The 16,711-nt window shown below is 44.9% G+C and overlaps 1 protein-coding gene across 1 annotated transcript in view; it reads right to left on the reverse strand.

Annotated features, from left to right (window-relative positions):
* The window catches only part of PIK3CA (phosphatidylinositol-4,5-bisphosphate 3-kinase catalytic subunit alpha), a 41,081-nt gene extending 40,618 nt beyond the window's left edge, over positions 1–463 (reverse strand). The window contains exon 1 of the mRNA XM_070944984.1: positions 151–463. The gene's annotated coding sequence lies outside the window, so the exon portion shown is untranslated. The remainder of the gene's footprint in view (positions 1–150) is intronic.
* Between the last annotated feature and the right edge of the window lie 16,248 nt (positions 464–16,711).

The following is a 16,711-nucleotide window of genomic DNA, read 5'->3' on the forward strand; positions in this document are numbered from 1 at the left end:
GCCGCCGGTTCTCCCAGCGAGCCGAAGAAGGGAGACCCGGCAGCCCACGAAGCCCCCTTTCCGCCACTGCGGACGTCTCCTCCCGCCAACCCACCCTCCGTCTACGGTTCTTGGCTTGCGGGACCATCGTCACTTCGCCGGTTTACTCACCCTTGGCCGGCCTGGCGTGGACCGGACTGGACCCGAGGCGTCCGGGGGCGAATCCCTCACCACCACCCCCGCTTCCCTCAGACGACGACGACGCCCGTGGTCTCCCGCTCCTCCGAAGGTTCCAGCGGGTCTGTGGGGGGCGGGCCGGCGGGCGCGCTCCCTCGCTCGCACACGTCGCCCTGGGTGTTTGACAGAGCCGCGCGCCGCTCTCTCGCTCGCTCGCGCGCGCTCCCGCTCTCCTTTTCAGCGGACGGGGCCCTGCGGCCGCGCACGCGCACCAGCGCCGGGGGCTCGCTTTTCCATTGGAGCTTTTCCTTTCCTTTCCTTTCTTTTTTTTCCCGCCTCCCCTCCCCTTTTCCCTTCTTTTCTTCCTTCCGCCTTCGCTCCACCCTTACAAACAAACAAAAACACCCACCAACGCCCCTCCCCTCTCCCTCCCCCTTCCCCCTCCCCACTCCGAACAGGAAGCGAAAGGAGGCGACCCCGGATGCAGACCCAGGAACGGCCGTTGGGAAGAAGAGAGGCCGCGCGCAAGGAGTTTTGGAACGGGGGGGGGGAAGGAGAGAAATCCGATCACAGGCACCGATCGGTTTCTAAAGCGCATGCGTCTCTCGGTGACGCAAGCGCGGTGTTTTGAGAGGTGTGGGATGGACAGAGTGGGGGGTGGGGAATCTGAGCCACATATTGTAATAAGTCTTCGTTTGCTTAACTATGGTGTGCTGTGTTCCTCGACTTACGACCACAATAGAGCCCAACATTTCTTCTTGTTCATTTGTTAAGTGAGTTTTGCCCCAGTTGTTAAGTGAATCACTGCCATTGATAAGTTAGAAACCCGGTTGTTAAGTGAATCGGCCTTCCCCGTTGACTTTTGCTTGTCGAAAGGTTGCAAAAGGGGGATTGTGTGACCTTGGGACACGGCAATGGGTCGTAAGTATGAACCAGTGGTGAAATCTAAAATTTGTTACTACCGGTTCTGTAGGCGTGGCTTGGTGGTTTTTTTTTTACACTTTTAAAACCATTTTTTCTACAACCTCTTAGGCCAGTGTTTCTCAACCTTGGTAGCTTGAAGATGGGTGGACTTCAACTTCCAGAATCCCCCAGCCAGCGGTGCTGGCTGGGGGATTCTGGGAGTTGAAGTCCACCCATCTTCAAGCTACCAAGGTTGAGAAACACTGTCTTAGGCGAAGAGGTTGTAAAAAAATGCTTTCAAAAGGCTCTGATGATCCCAGCCGAGTTGCCTGATCGGCAGAGGCTTTTTTTCTTTTAAATGCCTCTGATAATCCAAGCCAAGTTGCCTGATGGTCAGAGGCATTTAAAAGAAAAAAAAACCTCTGCCGATCAGGCAACTCAGCTGGGATCTTCAGAGCCTTTCGAAAGCATTTTTTTCTACAACCTCTGAAGAGATTGTAGAAAAAATGCTTTTAAAAGTAAAAAAAAAAAGCCTCTGATGATTGTGCAGCTCAGCTGGGCATGTGGGGGGAGGGGGGGCAGGGATTTTTGCTGCCGGTTCTCCGAACCACCCACTTCCATTGCTACCGGATCGGGCGATCCGGTCCGAACCAGGAGCATTTCACCCCTGGTATGAACCCGTTGCCAAGCAACTGAATTTTGATTGCGTGATCATGGGGATGCTAGAAAGGTGGTCGCTGTGAAAAATGGTCATGATTCACTTTCTTCGGTGCCGTTGTAACTTTGAACAGTCAGTAAATGAACTGTTGAAATCGAGGACTACCTGCATTCAATAGGACACAATCTATATAGGGAATTGCATGGAGCGCTAAGCCATGTGCCAGGGATTAACAGATCCCCAAAGCTACAGTTACAGAACAGACCAATTTAAGAATGTGGCTTTTTGAACTTGATGTGCAAATCTGACACTGTTGCCTCTTTTCTCCACAACAACAACAACCCTGTGAGTTGGGTCTGGCTAGGAGACAGAGTGACTGGCCCAAAGTCACCCAGCCAGTTTCATACATAAGGGAGATAGATCTAAAACTCAACTTCACCACCGCAGGAAACTGGCTATATATCAGTACGGTGACTGTGTGTCTCCCTGCTAACTTCATGGTGTGTAATCAAATACAGGGAGGAAAAGGTATAGTTCAAGGGTTGAAATGCGGAGTCCTTGGTACTTTGAACTTGGTTGTTTTCTTGCAGACATTTCATTACCTAAACTAGGTAACACCAGTGCTAGTAGGAAGCGGGAGTTTGCTCTCATTTTATATTCTCATGGTTTGCTCTGTCAGTGTGGGTGGGTGTCTTGGAGATCCCTTGACTGGGCTGCTAAAACAGCAGCTGGTTAGTATGGAAATGTGTGGTCATGTATATTTGTGAGAGCTGCTGGGTGAAAGCTACAGTTGGTGAAGTTTTCTGCTGGGTGAAAGTTGCCCCCCCCCTTTGAAAGGAAGGAGTCCCTAAGTATTGCTCTTAACACATTTTCTCGGCTTGTCGTTCGTTCAGAACTGCGATAGGAAATAATCACCAGTAACACACAGAGAATCAGGGTTTACTTTGGCAATGATAAGCTTGCAGTCAAAAGTAAAGTACAAGTCGGTGTTTTGGTTCAAAGTCAGCGCTGGGTGTAATCACACCACAGCGCTATTTAACAAAAACTCAGCCCCTTAAACATACATCCGGTGATTATCAATCAAGCACCCCCCACTCCCTTAACAGTAACAGCTGCGAGCAGCGAGGACAGCAGAATCGGAGAGGCCCAGCAACGTCATCAATCATTGCCCTGAATGCTGCTATCCAGGAACTGTTTGTGTGTTCTCTGCGGCTGCTTATCTCCACTCCTTCGTCTCCCACACCCCCCATCAATGGCGAGCTCCGGCAGGACTCGACACATTTCCTCTTATCACAGGTGGCAAGAATGCGCACAGCCGGCTTTTGTAGCACACAAATATAAAAACGATATCGTTAGTCATCCTGCACTGAATCATGGGTTACTCCCTGGGATTCCTTAAGGATTTCCGAGGGGTGCCTGGTGGAGCCATGTTTTGGAAGGGCAGGGATGCAGTCATTTGCAATTAGTCATGAGCTGATGATTGATATTCAATCATTCAGCTAGCAGAATGTATAAATGGTTACTCTTTGGTGTACAAATGGGTATCTAATTCTGGAAAGTCCAAAATCCCAAGTGTTAGAAAACAGGTACTTATTATAGAACTTGGAATAATTGGACTATTCCTTTTGTCAGAAATTATGAACCTGGCATCATGCTGGATGCAGCTACTAAGAGGATTGAATGAATGTCATCAACTGGTTAAATATAGTAATTTATATATGCGCATTCAAAAGGATGAAAGAAATATATAAGCTATAAAAACAGCAATATGATGTATTAATTAAATGTTGGAAGCCAATGACATTTTTCCATTTATGAACGCATCTTGATATCATCTTTAAAAATCTTTGCTTGATAATGTTTTTACATTGCATTTCCACTGAAATTCGATCTGGGTGAGTTGTAACAACATTAAAATATTAGTTTAAGACTTTAAAAACAAAATAGGGCAAAGCTAAATTTGAAAGACGACTTTATCTTTACTAAAAGATGTATACATGTTTCCATTTGAAACATCTTATAGAATAATAACAAAATAGGCCCTTCCAACTTTATTATTCTACGTTCTATGTTTCCAATCTCTTCTTAAAAGCCTCCTGTGTTGGAGTACCCACAACTTCTGGAGGCAAGTCATTCCATTGATTAATTATTCTGTCAGGAAATTTCTTCTTAGTTCTAGGTTGCTTCTCTCCTTGATTAGTTTCCATCCATTGCTTCTTGTCCTACCCTCAGGTCCTTTGGCGAATAAGTTGACCCCCCTCTCCTTTGTGGCAGCCCCTTAGATATTGGAACACTATAGAATATTAATAATTTATAGTAATTAATCTAGTATATATATTAATAATATAGAATAGTAATATAGAATAGAAAGCCCTTTCTAATGTATGCCTTGCAAGGAGTTAAGCAGGAATTATAGTGCCAGAATAGAATAGAATAGAATAGAATAGAATAGAATAGAATAGAATAGAATAGAATAGAATAGAATACAACAACAGAACAGAATTCTTTATTGGCCAAGTGTGATTGGACACACAAGGAATTTGTCTTGGTGCATACGCTCTCAGTGTACATAAAAGAAAAGATAACTTCATCAAGAATCATAAGGTACAACACTTAATGATAATCATAGGGAACAAATAAGCAATCAAATCATATTAGGAAACAGTCAATATAAATCTTAAGGATACCAGCAACAAGGTTACAGTCATACAGTCATAAGTGGGAAGAGGTGGATGATAGGAATGATGAGAAGACTAATAGTAATGCAGACTTAGTGAATAGTTAGACAGTGTTGAGGGAATTATTTGTTTAGCAGAGTGATGGTGTTCGGAGAAAAACTGTTCTTGTGTCTAGTTGTTCTGGTGTGCAGTGCTTTATAGTGTTGTTTTGAGGATAGGAGTTGAAACAGTTTATGTCCAGGATGTGAGGGGTCTGTAAATATTTTCACAGCCCTTTTTGACTCCTGCAGTATACAGGTCCTCAATGGAAGGCAGGTTGGTAGTAATTGTTTTTTCTGCAGTTCTAATTATCCTCTGAAATCTTTTACAAGGGTCATTCTGAAAAAGGCAGTTTTTGGAATAGTTAGCTTAGGGCTTAGAACCAAGATTTGCAATTAAGTCTAGAAATATTTGGACTAGACTGGGACTAATATGGCTGTTACTACATTGTCATGAATCATTAAACAAGGAAGATGGGAACTGGCCAGCCAAATGCTTCTAAGGCATCATGTGAAAGTTATAATTAGTCTACATCACTTACCAGTGAGAGGTTTATTTTTCTGTTTTGCCTTTGAGTCATACTTGATTCCTGGAGACTACAGGGGCAAGGCCATGCAGTTATCCAAGCAGCAGTGCCGGAAGTATTTTGTCACTACCTCCTTGGAGCTGAGGGAGACCAGCCTGAAATCATCCAACTGGCTCCTGTGCCTAAAGCATTCCCCAATGCTAGTCCACCCACTTAACCACTAGAACCAGACCAGCTCTCATTCAGAGTGATCCATTTTAATTAAAGAAATTCAATTGCAGCTGTTCTGTATAATAACGTGAATATTATTTAATGCGCTAGCTAGCAGTATCAAAGTTATTCTCCACAATTATATTTAACACACTTAATTTAACCCCTAATCAGTGATTTTGCATCTAAAGCCAACAGTTCCATAATAATGACCTTCTTGCTCTAAAACAGGACTGTCAAACTTGTGGCCCGTGTGGCCAGATGTGTCATGAGCTGGCCATGCCCACACCCGGTTTAGTGAAGGGGGAAAAAGTCCTGATACATCACCTGATGTTGCTGTGATGATGAGAGTTTGACACCCCTGCTCTTTTCTAGGTTCTGCCATTAGGGAAGGACCAAACAGTGTTTCCAATCATTTAGAGACATTAAGACACGGGTGTGAAACTCAATTGTATCACGTGACGTATTATGATGTATCGCGATGTGTTTTGCCTTTGCGGAGCGTGACCCATCCGGCCCGCAGGCCGCCAGTTTCACACCCCTGCCTTAAGACAATAAGATTTTAAAGCCTCCACAGGAGCAAATAGAAGAACAGAGTAATTACAACCAACTAAAGGTAAAGGTAAAGGTTCCCCTCACACATATGTGCTAGTCGTTCCCGACTCTAGGGGGCAGTGCTCATCTCCGTTTCTAAGCCGAAGAGCCAGCACTGTCCGAAGACGTCTCCGTGGTCATGTGACCGGCATGACTAAACGCCAAAGGTGCACAGAACACTGTTACCTTCCCGCCAAAGGTGGTCCCTATTTTTCTACTTGCCTTTTTTACATGCTTTCAAACTGCTAGGTTGGCAGAAGCTGGGACAAGTAATGGGAGCTCACCATTACGCGACACTAGGGATTCGAACCGCTGAACTGCTGACCTTTCGATCGACAAGCTCAGCGTCATAGCCACTGAGCCACCGTGTCCCTTTACAATCAACTAGTTGTAATCAAAACAGTACATCTTAAAATCCAGACTGTGAAGCTTTCTTTAAAATAGTTCTTAATTAAGCAAAAATAACCCAGAGTTATTGGTAATTGGGCAATGTATACTGCTCAAAAAAATAAAGGGAACACAAGCAGAAGACATCCGAGATCTGAATGAATGAAATAGCCTTATTAAATACTTAGTTCTTTACATACAGTAGTTTATACACTGCTCAAACAACTAAAGGGAACACAAAACTACTGTATGTAATGAACAAAGTATTTAATAAGGCTATTTCATTCATTCAGATCTCGGATGTCTTCTGCTTGTGTTCCCTTTATTTTTTTTAACAGTGTATATACCCAAGGTGCAGACTACAGAGAGGCAGTCCAACGCTTAGTAACAGGATATGAGAGGCAAGTACAGTAGGAACAGCTTACACAAAAAGAACCAACTAGCTGGTATTATGTATGGGAACATCTGCAGTGTGTGCGGACTAGATCCTCCCAAGTCCAGAGGAAGATTTCCACAGAAGGTCATGGACAATTAAGAGGGCTAAGATCCTGTGGAACTTCTGGATCCAGATGGACAAGCAGGTATAGCAATGGCACTTAGACTTATATAACACTTCATAGTGCTTTACAGCCGTCTCCAAGCAGTTTACAGAGACAGCATATTTCCCCCAACAATCTGGGTCCTCATTTTATCAACCTCGGAAGGATGGAAGGCTGAGTCAAGGTCAATCAACAAGACATTATGGTAGAAGTCAAGAACCAGAAGACATGATGGTGATAGATACAGCAGTACCAAATTTATTTTATTTTTTTATTTTATTTTATTTGATTTCTATACCACCCTACTCCCGAAGGACTCAGGGCGGTGCACAGCCAAACAATAAAATACATACATACAAAATTTAAAAGTGGAATTAAAATCAAATTAAATAGTTTTGGCCCAGACAAATTAAAACCCCAATCAATTTAAAACCAATTTTAAAATTTGAATATATAAAATACTAAAAAATATTAAAAATTAAAAATCTTTTATAAAAGAGGGAGAAAATTAGGCCAGGCCCGCCTGGTGAAATAAAAAGGTCTTTAAAGCGCGGCGGAAGGTGCGCAGATCCGGGATCCTCCGTATCTCTGGGGGGAGCTCGTTCCAGATAGTAGGTGCCCCCACAGAGAAGGCTCTCCCCCTGGGGGCCGCCAGTCGGCATTGTTTGGCCAACGGCACCCGGAGGAGCCCCTCTCTATGGGAGCGTACCGGCCGGTGGGAGGCTATTGGTGGTAGTAGGCGATCCCGCAAGTACCAGGTCCTCAGCCATGGAGCGCTTTAAAGGTGACAGCAATAGCTTGAAGCAAATGACAGCAATAGTTTGAAGATGATGGAATATGAAATGCTGGAAAACTATTGTGGCCTGAAGGAGGTACTAGAAGGGATGTGGAAAGTAAAGGTGAAAATGATACCAGTGGTAGGAGGAGCACTTGGGGCTGGGAGAGTGGCTCCTACAGACAGCAGGAACAACAGCGCTTTGTGTATTTCATGTCTCGGTGAATATTGAATAAGGGTTGATTGCGTTTGCTTTCCTGTTGGAGATGCAATTAAGGAAATGAAATATTAATTCATGTGGTTTCCATTTATCCTAGCAGTACAACCTTTTGAGCTGAATTTGAATAATTAATTAATAGGATAATTAATATGACCTGTTGCATATGGAACATACATATATTCTTCTTAGTTATACATGTGGTCCTCAATTTACAACCATTCATTTTTTTTTTTTTTTGGCTTTAATTTATATGCCGCTCTTCTCCGGAGACTCAGGGCGGCTTACAATGCGTTAAGCAATAGCCTTCATACTTTTATATATTTATACAAAGTCAGCTTATTGCCCCCACAATCTGGGTCCTCATTTCACCTACCTTTGAAAGGATGGAAGGCTGAGTCAACCTTGAGCCTGGTGAGATTTGAACTTGCAGTAATTGCAAGCAGCAGTTGTTAATCACAGTGCTTTAGTCCACTGTACTACAGGCTCGTTTAGTGATCAAAGTTACAGTGACACTGGACAGTGACCAAAGTTTTTGCTGGTTTTCCGAACTGCTCAAAATTTCTGCTATCGGTTCTCCAGAACCTGATGGATTTCACCCCTGCTTCTCACCGGATCTCCAGTGTTTATCCCTTGTCTGGACTGTAAACTTCGGGGCAAGTAACTTTGGATGACAGCTGAGAGTCTGAAACTTCAGTGCCATCTAGTGACCATCTAGATTTTTGCAGCCTACATGTGATAATCCAGGGCTTTTCGGTAGGTGGATGTTTTTGTTTTCCATCACTCCATTCAACAAGAGGGAGATGCAATTCAAAACCCTAAATGGCCCTGCTCAACTCCGATTTTTTTTAAGGCAATACTCCATTTATAGAATTACGTGCCAGCATAAAAGTCTTATTCCTTCGGTAGCTACGTGACTATACTCTTACTTTGCTGTGGGTGGAGGGGTGGGAGTGGGGGGAAGCAATCATCTGGAAACTCTTTAACAAGAAGTTAGGGGCGCGCGCTGTGATTAATTATATATCTCTATTACTTCGATACGTGTTAAAACACGTTCGCTCTGTTTTGTACGTCACGACTTGACGATTTAGCATCGGCCAAATCCAGCAGCTGTTCAGTGCAACCGTGGTTTAAAAACTGAACCGCGCAGCACGCGAAGAAACGGGTAACTCCTAACCGGGTCTGCAAATCGAGGCATCCTTGCAGCGGTTTCTCCACCTCCACTAGGACTTCCCCAAATATCACTTATTGCTTGTATGTACACTGAGAGTTTATGCACCGGAGACAAATTCCTTGTGTGTGCGATGGCACTTGGCCAATAAAGAATTCCATTCCATTCCATTCCATTCCCCTTCCCCTTTCCTTCCCCTTTCTCTTTCCCTCCCTTCCCCTCCTTTCCCTTCCTATTTCTCTTTCTCTTCTCTTCCCTTCCCCTTTCTTCCCCTCCTTTCCCTTTCCCATTTCCCTTTCCTTCCCATTTCTCTTTCCCATTCTTCCCCTCCTTTCCCTTTCCCTTTCCCATTTCTCTTTCCCTCCCTTCCCTTCCCATTTCTCTTTCTCTTCTCTTCCCTTCCCCTTTCTTCCCCTCCTTTCCCTTTCCCATTTCCCTTTCCTTCCCATTTCTCTTTCCCTCCCTTCCCCACCTTTCCCTTTCCCTTCCCATTTCTCTTTCCCTTTCCTTTCCCATTCTTCCCCTCCTGTCCCTTTCCCATTTCTCTTTCCCTTCCCTTTCCCATTCTTCCTCTCCTTTTCCTTTCCCTTTCTCTTTTCCATTTCCCTTTCCTTCCCATTTCTCTTTCCCTCCCTTCCCCTCCTTTCCCTTCCCATTTCTCTTTCCCTTCCCTTTCCCATTCTTCCCCTCCTTTCCCTTTCCCTTTCCCATTTCTCTTTCCCTCCCTTCCCCTCCTTTCCCTTTCCCTTCCCAATTCTCTTTCCCTTCCCTTTCCCATTCTTCCTCTCCTTTTCCTTTCTCTTTCTCTTTCCCATTTCCCTTTCCTTCCCATTTCTCTTTCCTTCCCTTCTCCTCCTTTTCCTTTCCCTTTCCCTTCCCATTTCTCTTTCCCCTCCTTTCCCTTTCCCTTCCCATTTCTCTTTCCCTTCCCTTTCCCATTCTTCCTCTCCTTTTCCTTTCTCTTTCTTTTTCCCATTTCCCTTTCCTTCCCATTTCTGTTTCCCTTTCCTTCCCTTTCTTCCCCTCCTTTCCCTTTCCCTTTCCCTTTCCCTTTTCCCTTTTCCCTTTTCCCTTTTCCCTTCCATTGCATATAAAAAAAAAATACTGGGCTTCGGTCCTGGGAATCTCTCGGCACCTTGGGAGTTGTAATCCAGCGCGATTCCCGGCGGGCGCCTGGTTAGATTCATGCGCTCTGGGGAGAGACGTGGCAGGGTAGCTTTCCCCGAGTCTCCACCCCTCCAAGCTTGGCTCTGCGGTCACTTCCTGCAGCTGTTCGCATCTGTGTCCGGTTATGCTACGCCCTCCCCGGTCTCAGCCTCCCTCCCTCTCTCTCTCTCTCCTCGGCTATACGGGCAACGGGGCTGGGGAGATGGGAAGAAAGAGCCGGAGGTGCTGCTGAGCCTTGCCAAACGGAGCGCGATCCGCGTCCAGGAGGCGAGACTGACGCCCTCGCATCTCCCTCTCCGCTTCCAGTTCGCAGAAAGCCGGTAGGTCCGCGCCGTCTTCCTCCCTACCTTCCGGAGATCAGGCGTGGGAGAGCCGCCAGCCGGCATCTGGATTTTGGGTGGGTGGATGGGGGGATGCGGGGCGAGGAAGCCCCGCTGTGGACTCCCCGGCGAGGCAACGGAGGCTCCGATTCTGCCTTTTGCACCTCTGTTGTTGCAGCTGTGTGTTGTTGGTTTTTTTGTTTTTTTTTTTTAATTTGATTTATATGCCGCCCTTCTCCGGAAACTCAGGGCGGCTTACAATGCGCTAAGCAATAGCCTTCATCCCTTTTGTATATTTATACAAAGTCAGCTTATTGCCCCCACAAACTGGGTCCTCATTTCACCTACCTTAGAAAGGATGGAAGGCTGAGTCAACCTTGAGCCTGGCGAGATTCGAACCTGCAGTAATTGCAGGCAGCTGGTCTTAATAACAGGGTGCTTTAGACCACTGTACTACCAAGGCTCCTTCCGCTTGATTTGGAGGGGGAGGGGAAAGTCTTTGGAGTGGCCGCAAAAGGCGATGCACATCTGTATTCGGAGAGAGGGAGATGCCAGGACTAGATCGGGTCGAGGAGGCGAGAGAGAGGCAGGAAGCTCATGATGATGGAGATGATGATGATGATGATGATGATTGCAAGGATGACGATGGTGGCATCAATTCCTTGCAATTTAGCGATCCCTCCGTAGAGATTCTCAGTCATCCAGATTGTCCCAAAGGTGATTTTTTTTTTTCAGGGGGCAACTGGACTTTCTTTCTTTCTTTTTTTTAAAATTTGATTTATATGCCGCCCTTCTCCGGAGACTCAGGGCGGTTTACAATGCCTTAAGCAATAGCCTTCATCCTTTTGTATATTTATACAAAGTCAGCTTATTGCCCCCACAAACTGGGTCCTCAATTTACCTACCTTTGAAAGGATGGAAGGCTGAGTCAACCTTGAGCCTGGCGAGATTCGAACTTACTTTAATTGCAGACAGCTGGTGTTAAATTACAGTGCTTTAGTCTGCAGAGCTATCCAGGCTCTTGGGTTTTTTTTTTTTCCCTTTTGAAGACCTTTTGCTTCTCATTGAAGAAGCTTCTTCAGCTTTGACAAGGATAATGGGGAATAGGAAGGATTGATATTCCTTGCAAGACAGCTGGTCATTTGCATCCTTTGAGAGAGTCATTGGAGGTTTGTCGGTGTCCTCGGGGTTACTTGGTTCCTGTAGTCTGCAATTCCACCACCCCCCCTTTCTGGAAATCCAACCCTACTCCCACACCGTTCAAAGGGTGTTCATCCCAAATTGTATAGTTAAAAGTCTGTAGAGATTCTCAGTCACCCAAGGCACGGTTGTCCCAAAGGTGCTTTTTTCAGGAGGCAACTGGACTCTTGCAAGAGAAGCAAAACGTCTTCAAAAGAAAAAACAAGGAAGTCCAGTTGCCTCCTGAAAAAAAGCACCTTTGGGACAATTTAGCAATCAATGTATGGTGAGATCCCTAGAATATTGGGGCAAGCGAGAAAGAAAAATATATACAGGTAGTGTTCTGCCCCAGCTACGGACCCCAAAGAACGCAGCACATACAAAGTCTGTACATACCTTAGTTTACTAAATTAAATCAGTCTTTTTCAAACAAAGGCTGTTAATTAACTTTCTTAACAGCCTACAAGAATCCAAAGAATAAATAATCGTAATCTTACTATGGTTGGCAGAAAGCCCAGAAGCAATTTGCAGGAAACTGATAAGAGCACTAAGATCAAGACACGAAGGAGAGTGAACTAAGTTGTTCCCTGCAAATTGCTTCAGTTGGCGTCCTTCTTTAAATAGGCTGAGGGAGTGGCCAATTAGCCCCAAGCCTTACTCTCAAGGAGACCTCCTTCTGAGGAGCCACTTCTGCCTTTTGGTAGCTCTGCGCCCCCGTGCATCGAGAAGAGGCTCCTCCTCTTCTTCCTCTTCACTTAAGGGAGCTTCTGGAGGTTCTGAAGGCCCTGGCTGAATCCCTGCCTTTGGCACCACATCTTCTCCAGCCTCCTCATTGTCTGACTCGAGTGCCAGCTGCACAGACTGCTGGTGCAGCACCACACCAGCCTCCTCACTGTCAGAATCAGCTACTAGCTGCACAGGCCACTGACGGGCCACAACAGGTAGTCCTCAACCTACGATCCTGATGGAGCCCAAAATTTATCTTGCTAAGTGAGACATTTTGTTAGGTGAGTTTTGCCCCATTTTACCACCTTTCTTGCCACCGTTGTGAAGCGAATCCCTTCTGTTGTTAAGTGAGTGACAGTTGTAAAATGAATCTGGCTTTCCCCATTGACTTTGCTTGTCAGAAGGTCCCAAAAGGCTGATCGCATGACCCTGGGACAGTGCAACTCTCATAACTATGAGTCAGTTGCCAAGCGGCCGAATTTTGATCAAGTGGCCACGGGGATGCTACAACAGTCGTAAGTATGAAAAACGGTCCTGTCACTTTTTTTCAGTGCCGTCATAACTTGGAAGGGTCGCTAAATGAACAGTTGTAAGTCGAGGACTACCTCTGATGCTTAAATTAACCATAGGAGAGCCTGCTCTGCAACCTCAGCCATACAAGGAAGTTCTCATAAGCCTCGTCCTCAGCTGTGCTGAATCTGTTCTCTTTTGTGGAAATACCTAGTTACAAAAATCTCATTCGGTGGTGTGAATTTTCTGCATGAAGAATCAAGTCCTCCTATTTTAAGAGGCTCTCCCAGGGTGCTCCTTTCCATTTCATGAACCTGGGATCCAGCACCAGAGAGAGAATAGAATAACAGAGTTGGAAGGGACCTTGGAGGTCTTTTAGTCCAGCCCCCTGCTTAGGCAGGAAACCCTACACCACTTCAGACAAATGGTTAGCTAATCTCTTCTTAAAAACTTCCAGTGTTGGAGCATTCACAACGTTGCTTCTTGTCCTGTCCTCAGGTGCTTTGAAGAATAGTTTGACTCCCTCTTCTTTGTGGCAGCCCCTGAGATATTGGAACACTGCTATCATGTCACCCCTGGTCCTTCTTTTCATTAAACTAGACATACCCAGTTCCTACAACTGTTCTTTATATATTTCAGCCTCCAGTTGAAGAAGAAGAGCAAGAAGTTGCTCTTCTCTGCACTCTTTCTAGAGTCACCACATCTTTTTTACATCGTGGCGACCAAAACTGGATGTAGTATTCCAAGTGTGGCCTTACCGAGGCCTTATAAAGTGGTATTAAGACTTCACGTGATCTTGATTCCATCCCTCTGTTTACGCAGCCTAGAACTGTATTGGCTTTCATTCCTAGATGAGTTGCTCTACCTTTCAACTGCTGAATGAAGCTTGTTTGTTCTTTCTGGAAAATCTGTCCAGTTTCTCAATTATGTATGTCTTTATTTAGGCCGCCGTGGGAAGATCTCTCTTGACGGTTCACTTTTATTTGCCGTAATGAAGCATTGCAAAACCTGGACATCGAGACCAGTGCAATGGCAGTAATACTTCTCCAGGAAAAAAGTCACAACAAGATAGTATAGAATGCACATGTGTTCTTGTTAAGGTGCCTCATGAACAACAGTTGCCCTGCTCTGAATCTCTGAATGTCTAGGGAGTCGCAATCATCCAGGTCATGGTTGTCCCAAAGGTGCTTTTTCCAAAAGGCAACTGGACTTTCTTATTTTTCATTTTTTTGAAAATGTTTTTGCTTCTTCAGTTCAAGGCAGATGAAAAGTGAGACGTTTTCAAAGAAAAAAAAACACGAAGAAAAGTCCAGTTGCCTTTTGGAAACAAACAAACAAAAAAAAAGCCTTTGGGACTGCTGGAACATCTGAGCACCCTTGTCTAAATTTAATAATGAGTTCCCCCTTTCCATACACCAATTGTCCATCTGCAGGCATTTATAGGAAGGTCTCGTGTTTATTTTGTTTTATGAGGTTTTCTCTTTGAACTGTCTGAACTTGTCGAATCCCTAGTACAGGTCTCCTTCGTGGGCAGGGGGTTGGACTAAATGACCTCCAAGGTCCCTTCCAACTCTACTGTTACTGTTCAGATGGGGTGGATTTGAATGGGAAAGATCTTTCAGATGGGGTTACGTGAAAGAAATATTGCTGAACAGGGCTTACTTCTTTCTTTCCTTTCTTTGGGAGAAGAAGAATTAGGAAATGTATTTGCAGATCGAAAGCAAATTTCAGTTCGGTCAAATCAATCACCTTAATAGTGAAGCATTTAAAAGATTGGATTTTAGTCAGGTCCCCCGCTAAGCAATGAATTTCACTGTATGACCTTCATTAGGTCCATTTCTCAACTTATTTTGCAGAGTTGTTTCCTCCCTTTGCTTAAAAGTAGAAAGCAGAAATGCCATTCTCTGAGTTCAGTTTTGTGTTTTTGTGTGTCTCTCTGTATGTGTGTGCATTGCATCTAGAAAAAATTATAACCTGCCCGTCATGTATATGCACACATCACTTAGAGTGCCTAACATTACTGCATGCTGACTTCAATTTTTGGGGAGAACAGGGAGAATATAATAATAGGAAATAAGTTTAGACAAATGAAAATAGTGTTGTCTAAGCTACAAGTGTGTTCCTTGGCAAGGTTTGCATAGAATGCCAGAAGATACCTGAATCTTCCTCCTGTAGTGATAGCAATCCACGATACAGTTAGTCCTCGAGTTATGACCACAATTGAGCCCAAAATTTCTGTTGTTAAGTGAGACATTAGTTAAGTGAATTTTGCCCTGTTTTACGACCTTTCTTGTCTCAGTTGTTAAGTGAATCACTGCAGTTGATAAATTAGTAACCCGGATCACTTTCTGAGACTTTCTGACCAGCAAAGTCAATGGGGAAATCAGATTCACTTAAGAACCGTGTTCCGAACTGTGGCAACAAAGGTCGTAAAATGGGACAGAATTCACTTAACAACCACCTCACTTAGCAACAGAAATTTTGGGCTCAGTTGCGGTTGTAAGTCGAGGGCTACCCGTATCCTATGCTAAACCAGAGACAAGTTCCATTGAGGATCACACCAGGCTACTGGTAACATGTCAAGGGCTACACTCCAAAGTCCTCTGAGGTTATATCCCCACTTTGGAAGCAGATTTGGGGAGTTGTGCAGCAGGTCAATCATTTTGACCTTTATAGCTCCCCAAATCCCGCAAAGTACCCTAATACTCCAAATTTTGGATCCTACTCAGTAGTGGGTTCCTCCCGGTTCAGCCTGGTTCTCCTGAGCCGGTAGCGGTGACGATATGACATCACCGAACCAGTTCTGCCCCCGCGCCCCCCCATCCCCCGCGTTATTCTTATATTCTTACCTTTTATTTGGCCCCACCCCCAATCTATTGCTGCCTCCTGAGTCCCAGCTGATGGCTAGAGGGAAAAAAACTGTTTAAACTCTTGCCGCGGGGCTTCAAAGGGCCGCCTTACAGCTGATCAGTGTTAAAAGAAAACAAATGAGTAGACCAGTGCCTGCAAAAATACATGAGTAGATCAGTGCCTGCAAAAATATATGGGTAGACCAGTGTCTGCAAAAATACATGAGTAGATCAGTGCCTGCAAAAAATAAATGGGTAGACCGGTACAGCTCTGCAAGCAGGTAAAAGCCTGGTAGAGCAGTACCGCTGCTAAATCCTAAATAATTGGCACATGACCATCAAGCCATGCCCACAAAATAAGCCACGCCCACAGAAGCGGTAGTAAAATTTTTTAGAACCCACCCCTGGTCCTACTCTCTCCCCTGTAGGGGGCAGAATTATGGAAGGAATGATGGTGCATCTCATATAGCTCCCGAGCCTTCCCTGCCCCCCCCCCCAAGACCTTCAGCGCTGGTATGTGTTGGCAGCAGAGGTGGAAATTGACCTGGCCAGAGACTGGCACTGTGGGGGCCGCAGCTGGAATAAGCCTTCCCCTTCTACCCTGAAAGAGGCCCCTAGAGCTACTGAAGGTGGGCCAGTGGCCAAACCCAGGTCCTCAGATCAGTGGTGAAATATAAAATTTGTTACTACCGGTTCTGTGGGCATGGCTTGGTGTGGGGGAGTAATGTGACTGGGTGGGCGTGGCCAACTTTTTTTTTTTTTTTTTTTACTTTTAAAACCATTTTTTCCATTTGTAAAAAAATGCTTTTAAAAGGCTCTGCCGATCAGGCAACTCAGCTGAGATCGTCAGAGGCTTTTAAAAGCATTTTTTCTACAACCTCTTCGGCCGAAGAGGTTGTAGAAAAAATGCTTTTAAAAGCCTCTGACGATCCCAGCTGAGCCACACAATCATCAGAGGCTTTTTCTTTTTACTTTTAAAAGCATTTTTTCCGGCCGAAGAGATTGTAGAAAAAATGCTTTTAAAAGCCTCTGACGATCCCAGCTGAGCCACACAATCATCAGAGGCTTTTTCTTTTTACTTTTAAAAGCATTTTTTCGGCTGAAGAG

Source organism: Pituophis catenifer, unplaced genomic scaffold (assembly GCF_029215685.1).
Source record: "Pituophis catenifer annectens isolate HBS135680 unplaced genomic scaffold, rPitCat1.0.hap2 SCAF_6, whole genome shotgun sequence".
Classification (NCBI taxonomy): domain Eukaryota; kingdom Metazoa; phylum Chordata; class Lepidosauria; order Squamata; family Colubridae; genus Pituophis; species Pituophis catenifer.